At 34.2% G+C, this 10691-nt stretch overlaps 1 long non-coding RNA gene across 1 annotated transcript; it reads left to right on the forward strand.

Annotated features, from left to right (window-relative positions):
- Positions 1 to 995: 995 nt before the first annotated feature.
- LOC124087911 (uncharacterized) lies at positions 996 to 10400 on the forward strand. Its single transcript, XR_006850218.2, has 3 exons — positions 996 to 1431; positions 8184 to 8289; positions 9104 to 10400. It is a non-coding gene; the product is annotated as an uncharacterized LOC124087911 (long non-coding RNA).
- The last annotated feature ends 291 nt before the right edge of the window (positions 10401 to 10691 follow it).

The raw sequence follows: 10691 nt of genomic DNA on the forward strand, positions 1-10691 counted from the left end.
CTCACTGGTGGTCCTCTGGGTAGGCTCCCACATCAGCCACCACTTCACCATCTCTTTTCTCTTTTACATCATCTGAAAATGTGAATAATCCTCTCCCTTTCTTGCTGAGTCATATCTTTTTTATTCTTCTTGTAACTGTTTCATTGAAATCACATGTTTGAGAAGAGGTATAGGAATGTACTCAATCTATCACTTTCAGCTGTTTAGGAAACTTTTGGGAAAAAAAGAATAATAAAGTGATCATAAATGTTTTCCTACTAGGAATAAATAATAAGAAGAAGTTAGATAAGAGTTAGAGTTAATAATAGAATTACAGTTAAAATTTATAGTTAATAATAGATATGATGAAATAAAAATTTGAAAACTATTTTTTTAAATGGTACTGAATGGAGTTAGCTGCATTTAATCTCTTTGCAATTTTATTACCTGTCAAATAATAGAGTAGGATTGAGTAACTGGTTCCCCACTGGGAGTTATTAGAATAAGCTTGGGTGCTTGTTGATAATCCAGATCACTGGCCACAAACCCAGAGACTGAAGTTCCATAGATCTGGGGTAGAAAGTATAAGGTTAAATAATCTCTTGACACTCTGGGCACTTGGATATTCTGTGAGTCTGAAAATTTCATTTTTGTTGCTTTATTTTCTTTTTAGCTGGGAAGTCTTTCATGAATGAAAAATATTCTGACTATTTGGACCCATTTAAAGCCTTAAATTGAACCTCAATCTTGCATATGAATATCACTAATTAATAAGTAAAATTATATAGTTGATTTAGTAGCTGGGAGGGCTAAGAAGGGGTTTAAAAGGATGACACGAAATTTAAAAAAAAATTAAAATATATTTTTATATTTGGAAAGTGATACTCTGCTTTTTTAAAAAATAACTTCTCAAATAAAATGCAAAGCTTTTTTTTTTCCTTATCTCACACAATGCACAGGAAACAGAATTTATTTTCTACCACACACAAAGCTCACTCATCAGGGTGGGAGTTGCGGGTGGAGGGAAGGCTGTCATGAGAATTTCAAGTTTATACAAAAGGCTCCTGGGTTTAAAAAGGTTGGAAAGCACTGTAGTAGTGAGATGGATTGGTTTTTGAAGAAAAGTGAGAAAAGAAAACCATTAAGTCCAACTGTCACTCTTCCAACTAAATATTGAAACCACTTGGGAAAAAATTGAGTGAAGTTTATAGTCATAAGCAACTTTGGTGTTTTTGAGGTTTACCTGTGAACCTCCATTTAGCTCTACCAGAGGCTTCTAGAGATGCAATGAATTGCCATGTTTTAAGACTTTCAAAAATGTTAAGTTGCCTGTTCAACTGGACTAACTCATTAAAAGGTTTCAGTTCAGTTGATTTGGAGGACTGTATGCTGCATTGTGCTTTGTGGATACAGAACTCAAGAGACTGGGATCTCTGGTCTTTCACAGTTATGGTATGTATGAACTGAACAGATCTCTTAGTATTTTGTCTATAAGTCTTTGTATATCATACTCTGCATGCAAGAGTGATTCAGCTCAAAATTGGTCACCTATGGACTGTGGAGGCTCATTTGACTTACTGATTTGGCCACCAAGGTAAGCATCTTCTACTTCCTTTCTTCTCTGTAACAATGATGACCCAGGACATTGAAATCCAAAGTGGTATTTTTATTTACTGTAGTGATAAAAGTAATGGTAGTAGTTGTCTTGTTCTAGAACATTCCTTCATGTAAGAGGTAAGCTTGATTAGAGTAGAACATCAATATTAGAAACCATGGGTCTACAAACAAGAAAGTTGATTTCAAGCCTGGCTTCTCCCAGTTTTGTGGACTGGGTCAGGATGGTTGAAGATTTCTAAGCCTTTGTGTCTTTTTCTTGAAAAGCTAGTAGCAAGGGGTTCTGGGGATTGCTTCTCCCTACTCCCACCACCAGACACTCTGCAGGAATAGAACAATTCTCTCAGTAGCTATTTTGAAATATAAGTATCCAAATGTATAGAATGTTTGCAACTTATTTGTGAAATTGAGATCAAAAGAGCTATCTGATAGAATTGTTTTCAGAAACAAAAGAAATAAATTTTTTTCTCAAACAGTAAACATCATGCTTGGCATTTTGTCCTAAAGATAACTGTAACACTAAAGTTTTAAACAAAATAATGCTACTGAAAATGTAAAGGATAGGTAGGAAGCACATAATACTCAAAGGTAAGAGACTTGAAGTGGGGAGGCAGGTGGAAAACTTATAATAACACACCACAAAGATTCGTGATCTTAAATAAAGCAGAAGAGGGAAGAGAGAGGATGAGACCAACTTGAGTGTTAAGAGACTTGATTTCTAGAGTTGGGTTCATATCTTATTCATTTTTGTGAACCTACTACCTCACACAATGCCTGGCATAGAGTCAGTGCTGAGAAAATATTTTTTATTTGATCATAGAATGGACTCCATCCAATTGTGTTTCACCAAATAGATAACAAGGTGAGAAATTTTATAGTTTTGATCCTTTTCCCTCATGCTCCCTGTTAGACCCAATTCTTTTTTTTTTTTTAATCTCCTACTCAGGGAGTTAGGCATTCTGCCTTCATTCCCTCGAGAAAAGGGTGCCTTAAAAGAGAGTAGGATTTAAAATGTGGTAAAGTTCATAAGTTCATATTTTCAAAAGAACCCAGGCCTATTTAGAGAAATATATGATGAATCAAAGTCAGTAAATTCTTCACAGAGATGAACAAAGACTCCCAATCCTTAAGAACAGAGAGATTTGGGGGCAGGAGGACATGGTAACCTCAAGGACAGAGAGATTCTGGGGGGCACAGTGAGTCCTTATGGTTTCTTGAGACATTAGGAGTTAGCTGAGGGTTTAGGATACTGGATATTTTTATTGGATACGTTTAGAGATAAGAAAGTAGAGGAGATCTGTGTTCTGTCCCTGCAGAATGTCTGGGGGTGGAAATGGGGTGACACAAGCTTCACCTGCTACTAGCTTGTTAAGGAAGTCTAGCTTGTCTGTCTTCCACGAGCCTCAAGGATTTCTTTGTGTCATGGCATAACATTTCAACAGCAGATGGTCTTAGGTTCCAAAACTGCTGATAACCAAATGCTGTCCCCTACTCCATCCCTAAAACCTTGACAGTCTCAGTTGTGGAAACTCTGGCTCCAGAATTCTGATTCAACTTAAGCTGAATTCAAATGAAGTCAGATTAAGTCCCTGCCACCCAGTAGCATGAAAACTCACAATATAAATTGATGTCAGTTCCAGTAAAACAAGAAAAAAAATCATTTTGTCTGCTGAGTTTTAAACATGGTATAACTAAGCTTTTTGAAATATTAATGGAAGTAGAATTAGCACTGATTGTAAGTTGGTGTATAAACACGATGTATAGGGCCATGTATAGGTTGGTGCATGATCGTCTTGTATAGGCCCCAGCGTACACGAAATGGAAATTCAAACTGAGAATCCAGTTTTCAAAGGAGTATTGAGAATTGGAGCCTGATGAGAACAGGAAGACAGTAGCAGAGGTACAATATGAAAATGGTACAAGTATCTGGGGTCCTTTGGTGGCACTTGTATTTTCTATTATTTAAAGAGGATATTGAAGATCAAAGGTAGAATTATTGTCAATCTTTATGTAGCACTTACCATTTTCCAGGAACTGTCCCAAGCACTTCATTTTGGTTAACTCTCAATTCCCACAAGAATCCAGAGCGTAGGTGAAATTATTATCACCAACGACAGGTGAAGAAATGGAGGCCCAAAGAGGTTATCTGCTCAAGTTCATGCAGCTGATAAACAGCAGAGCCGAATTCAGAGTCAGGGTTCACGACCTCTCTTTGCTCTCTGTCAGGTTCTGGATTAGTGTAATGAAGAGACATTTACAGTAAGAACCATTTAGAAACGGATGAATTCTGGTCTCAGAAGCAGGGATCTCACTGGAGTGGGTTGGGGAGGTGTCATAGGATGATATGGGGAGGTTTGAGATGCTGATGGAGGTGGACTTTAGGCAGAATGATTCTGAGGCCTCTGATCTGAACTCCCCAGTCATAATTTCCCTAATATTTTCTTTGTTAGTTAAAACATTTTTAAGTGGACTTCAATAGGCCTTTTATTCCCCTGAGGTGAGCAGTCTGTGAGATTTACCAAAGAACAATACAACAGTAAAATTCTAGCTCAGCTTAATAGCACTCATTCTGTGCATATGATCGTAGTTAGAAATATCTCATTAAAAATTGCAGACCTTTGTAATATGTGAAAATCTTTTATTATATATCTGTAGATCTAACTGAGATGACTTGAAGTTATTTTCTAATTCTTTTCTTTTATATTCTGTTTTTTTTTGTGGGGAGGGTGGGGTGCAGAGTGTGTGTTTGACTTTTATCTCCTGATGATCGACCCTTTTGGCTGATTTCTTGGGACTGGTTTCCCTGTGAGTTTTAGGATTTGTGTTTGGGAGCTCATCTTGGGTGTGTTTCACCCATCTCCTTTTCTCCTATCTGTGCTCACTCCTATCTGTCTGTCAAACCTGGGATTCTCATGGTTGATCTGGTCTTCTGTCCTATTATGATATTGGAAATGTCACATTTGGTGGCTCATGAAGACTTCTCCCTTAGGAATGTTAAAATTTATAGTACCTCTAGAATGCATTGAGAAAGTGAATCTGTCTAAATGATCAAAGACTCCAACTTGTTTTACATGTACACTGACTTTTTCAAGTGTGCAATGTGAAAGGACTGTGTTTTTTTTAGGATGAACTTTCTAAAAAATATTTACTATTTTTGAATATCACATTACTGACAATCCCACCATTTTAGCTTTTGAGTTGCCAGTACCACACACCTCATTTCTGCCTATCTTGTTTAGGTGATTGCTACCTTGAGCTACAACCATCTAACAACTTCAGTAGAACTATAGAGACTATACTGAGAATGTACATATGAAAATTATAAATTTATTTTTTTCTGTTTCTCTGTTATATTTAAGTTATGGCATTACGTTGGTTTTAAAAAGTCTATGTGTAGGTAGGTTAATTCATTACGAATTTTATTTGGCGTGAAACATGGGTTATTACAAAATATTTATTCTAAAATGTAGATTTGAAGATTTATAGAGCTTTCATTTTGCATTGAGTTTCAATAACCCCCAAACCTCAAAATGAAACCAAGCCCAAACCTCTCAATTTTAAATTCAGGGGCTTCCTTGAATCTTGACTCAAGTTTATTAAAAGAATACATGACACTTCACAAAAGTCGGTGGGAGGAAAGGTTTCTGTGGAGGGTGATGTGAAGCAAATATCATATTTCAGAGAAACCATCCTAGTAATAAAATTTTACTTTCTCAGAATATTTTCAGAAATTTTCTATTTACGTGAGTATGTTCTAAAAAGCAAATTAAACAAGGAACAAGTACTGTGATAAAACTACAATATTGATGCACATTTCCATTGGAGTTTTTTATGTAAAGTTTTTTATTTATATATGACAGCAGAATGCATTGCAATTCTTATTACATATATAGAGCACAATTTTTCATACCTCTGGTTGTATACATAGTATAGTCACACCAATTCGTGTCTTCATACATGTACTTTGGATAATAATGATCATCGCATTCCACCATCATTAATTACCCCATGTCCCCTCCCTTCCTCTTCATTGGAGTTTTTATGTCTTATCATTCTCTTGATTTTCTTATTAGATGATACAGTATCAGAGGACAAATCCTGCTTGCCGATAGCAAAGTGGGGAAAAAAAAGATGGGCTTTTTTAAACTTCAGATTGCTTTGGGCCTAGGAGCAGTTATTCAGTGGAAGTTCTTTTTACCTTTGCTCTGTCCCCACTGTGGAATATCTGTCTTTATGTCAATACTTTCAAATTCTATGTTATGGACTGGGGAGGTAGCTGAGTGGTAGGGAGCATGCTTAGCACACGTGAAGCCCTAGGTTTAGTCCCCAGCACCAAAAAAAAAAAAAAACAAGACAAAAACAAAAACAAATCCTATGTTATAATCTGAAAACAATAAATGAACAAAAATATTTTACCAAAATTAAAAACAAAACAAAACATAGAGTAATGATTCATCTTATCCATAATCAATGTTGTTAGAAAGCGATAGTGAGTTCAACAGTGTGTTAATGGTAAATGAATCATTATAGATAAAACAGATATTCCAAAAACAGACTCTAGTGTATGAAAAATTATGATAAAAATAATTAGAATTGGGTAGAAAAGGATTATTTCATACAATAGATAAGGTTTCTAGGAAAAATTAGATCCTTACTATATATTATGCCATGAAATAAATTTAGGAGAATTGAAAATATTTTTTAAGTGTAAAAATAGCAAAAAAAAAAAAAAAAAAAAAAAAAAAAAAAAACCATAGAGGATTAGTGCTGTGATGTTAAAAAGGGAAATAGTTTTATAAGCAAAAATAGAAAGTTAAACCAATAGAAGAAATCATGAAGGAATAAATTGATCAAATAAACTACCTTAAATTTGTTTTTTTTTAATTTATTGATTTTACTTTTTAAAAATACATTAAATTTGTTTTTAATAATACTAACAGTAGCACCAACTTTATTAGGGCTTACACTTTGCTAGTGAGTGGGCTCCAACATTCTGAACCTGTATCTCCAACATAGAAAAGTGACTGCCGCATACAGATGTCTGAGTTGTGTGCTATACAAGGGCAAGATAACAAGAGAGTGCCATTCACATTGTAAACATGTTTATTATTTTGAAAAAAAATCTTTTTTTAATGATACCTTTTTGGTTTCAACGATTAGTTTATTCGTATATTTATGATGACAATTCTCGAGCAATCAGTTAAAGTGTATTTCTTAACAGTACATAGATATTGCTTTGCTTTGATTTGTAAGGAAAGGAACAAGTTCAACAAACAAAAGACTTTGTGCATTTACCGTAAATAATATTTCTAATGTTGCAAATTGTTTTTCATTGATGTGTGTTTAAAAAACATTTTTAATGAAAACAATAAAAAATTCTCTATTGGCAAAATTTAGCTAAATTTTGGTTTTCATTTTTGCATATCATAGCATTATCATTTGTTTATTTTACCAAGATGATGTCGTAAAGTTTTCACTTAAAGTATAATAATATTTTCACATGACATGAGTCCATGTATAAGTAGCATTCATTTATTGTTACCACAAAATAACCTTCTAATTATAGCAATTACTTATTGGTTGCTGTGAAAGTTTAATTACAAAATTTTAATTGATGCTAAAGTTTAATGGCTCATTAGAGAAATATAGTTTTAAAATATTACTACACGTTAAGGTCAATGTACAAAGCAAACACATTATATTTACCCAGATATTCAAAAGTTAAGAAAACAATATATTGGACTGGGGTTGTGGCTCAGTGGTAGAGCACTTGCCTCATACATGTGAGGTACTGGGTTTGATCCTCAGCTCCACATAAAAATAAATAAATAAAGATATTGTGTCTATCTACAATTAAAAAATTAAAAAAAGAAAACAATATGTCGTGATCAGAAAAATTCAAAATGAGAAATCACTAACCCGTAAAATGAAAGAAATTATTTAGATCATTGAATACCCACTGTTAACAAGAAAACGAGACAGCTATTCTCAGCAAGATCTCATAGACACATCCTAGAGGAGGTCACAGGTGAATTTAACCTCTACTTAGCTGCCTGTGAGAGTGGATACATTCCTTTAAAATTTGGAGAAAACCCATGTAGAATCTATTAAATGAAAAAAGCTTTCTGCTAACTAGTTACATGACTATAAAGTTTGAATATTAAATAGTGTCTCAAATGTCCATCTCAATTAAGACAACTTTAACTTCCAGAAAAAAACACAACTAGAATGTTTTTGTAAGAAATTTCTAACACTAGAATTCTGAAAGAGGGTGAAAAAAAATTTAACTCCTGCTTATTTTTTTTAAAGCCTAAAACATTCTTTCTTTAAAAAAAATTGTTAATTTTGCAAACTCATGATGCCAAAGTAAATGAGTAAAGAGAATGGATGGTGCAAAGACTAGTAGATTTTATTACCCAATCATGGTGAAAGAGGAACAAAGTAAAAATATACCACAAACATTTTATTAAGTGTTTAAAGTTGAAATCTATTTCGAAAAAAATCAATTTTTTAGACACTTATCCAATTTTGAGGAATAGTTTAAATAAAGCTACTACAATTTATAACTCTGTTTTTTTTCTTTTTTTAAGGCACACACTGAAATCTTCAGTAAAGGAAGGAAGATAGGAGGAGAGCACCATCAATTCTTCCTGTTTTAGAGTCCTCAGTCTTTTCTCAGGATATGTCCTATACCAGGTAAAGTCTGCATCTGTATATATTGGTAGTTTAACTTCTATTTTTCTAAAGAAAAAATACATTTAAAAAGACAACTGAATATAAATAAATGAATATAAAAAAGACATTTCAATAGTTTTCTATTTTCTCTAGCGAACCACATGTAAACCATCAGGAATATGTGTCTTGTCCCAAATGGAACCAAACTAGAAAAGGCATGAGGACGCTGAGCTGCCAAAAAGACGATCAGTATTCATTTTGCTTTCGTATTATATATAATCATCACTGAATATGTCAATGGAAAAACCCAAGAGATTTAACTACTTGAAAATTCAAAAATTTAGGATAACTTTTGCATGCAAAAATGTAATGACCTGAGATAAATATTTACAACAAATATAATAGAAAATAGGTTAGTGATTTTTAAAACAATTTACAAACAATATGCAAATATATCTTAAAAATATAATTTAAACCTGCCAGAGAAATTTAAAAAAAAATCACAAGATACAAACAAATGATTCATAGAACTACAAATGACTAGCAAACATTTTTTTAAAAATCTCACATGTTATCAAAGAAATGCAAAATTAAAACAACAGTAAGATTGTCATTATCCTTCTATGGCTTGTCTGTGGTAAATGGTTTGCAAAGATCATTCCTCCATTGCTACGAATTCATGTCACATCTCTTCTCAAGAAGTGCCATTTCTCCTTCTCCTGTGATTTGCTTTGAGCAGTAGAATGGGGTAGAAGTGATGTTGTACCTCTGCTTGGCTTGGTTTTTGAGAAGCCTAGCAGCTTAAGTTTTCTGTCCTTTTGAATTGAACTGCCAGGCTGATAGGAGGACCTGATAGAAAAAGAGGTCACCGGGAGCAGAGCAAAGGCCATCTGACAGCCAAATCCCATGCTCCAGACATGTGAATGATGCCTTCCTGGACCTTCAAACCCAAGCAGCTTCCTGCAGTCCATGAGTGGCTCCAACAGATTCCACATGTGCAGAAGAACAGCCAAGACAACTCAAAGACTCATGAGAAATCATGAATTGTTGCAGTTTTAGAAGCCACTAAGCCTTGGGTGATTTAGTAGGCTTCAACAGATAATTAACACATTGTCAAAGATTTCAAAATCACATGGCTTGGGTTGTGGCTCAGCGGTAGAGCACTTGCCTCACACGTGTGAGACACTGGGTTCGATCCTCAGCACCACATAAAAATAAATAAATAAATAAGAGAAAGATATTGTGTAAAAAAATGCTTCATTTAAAAAAAAATTTCAAAATCAAAATGTTCAACTTCCTGTAGGTGCAGAGAGAGAAGTATTTCCACATATTGCTGGTGTGCATACAAATTTATAAAGCTTGATAATGTGGTAGTTTTAATTTTTTGAGGAAACGCTACACTGTTTTCAATAGTAGCTGTACTGTTGTACATCCCCACCATTATGCACAAGGATTTAAGTTTCTCCCCAACACTGTCAACACTTCCTGCTCACCCTTCCTCCTTTTGGTGAGAATAGCCCTCCTAATGAACATGAAGTGACATCTCATTTTGGTTTTGGTTTGTATTTCTATAATGATTAATTATGTTCAGCATCCATTCATATGCATGTTGTCCATTGCTGCATCTATTCAAATACTTTATCCAAAAGAACTGAAAGTAGAGTCTCAAAGAAATATTTGTACACCTATATTCATAGCAGCATCATTCACAACAGCCAAGAGATGTAAACAACCTAGATATTAATCAACAAAAAATACATAAATAAATTGTATATATGGTATATACATACAATGGAATCATATTCAGCTTTAAAAGGGAAAGAAATCCTATCATATGCTAGAGCAGAGGTGAACCTGGAGGACATCACACTAAGTAAAATAAGCCAGGCACAGAAAGACAAATGCTATATAATTCCTCTCATGTGGGCTATCTAAAGTGATTAAATTCATAGAAATAGAAAGTAGAATGGTGGTTACCAGGGGTTGGGAAGAAGGAGAAATGGAAGCTGTCATTTAATGGGCATAGAGTTTCAATTTTGTAAGATAAGAAAGTTCTAGTTTTTTTTGGTACCGGGGCATGAACTCAGGGGAACTCAGTCACTGAGCCACATCCCAGCCCTTTTTTTTTTTTTTTTGTATTTTACTTAGAGACAGGCTCTCGCTGAGTTGCTTAGTGCCTCACTTTTGCTGAGGCTGGCTTTGAACTCGTGATCCTTCTGTCTCAGCCTCTTGAGCCACTGAGATTAGGCACCTGGCAAGACAAGAAAGTTCTGGAGACTTGTTTCACAACAGTGGGAATATAATCAACACTATTGAATCAAACCCTGTAAAAGAGTTAAGATGATGAAAAATTTTGTCATTTTTACTACAACTAAATTTTTTTTATTTATAAAGTTCATTTTTTCAAAAGTCAACTGAACAAA

This window comes from Marmota monax, unplaced genomic scaffold (genome assembly GCF_021218885.2).
Source record: "Marmota monax isolate L192 unplaced genomic scaffold, Marmota_monax_Labrador192_F-V1.1 WCK01_AAM20220418_F8-fsc00021, whole genome shotgun sequence".
NCBI classification, from domain to species: Eukaryota; Metazoa; Chordata; class Mammalia; order Rodentia; family Sciuridae; genus Marmota; species Marmota monax.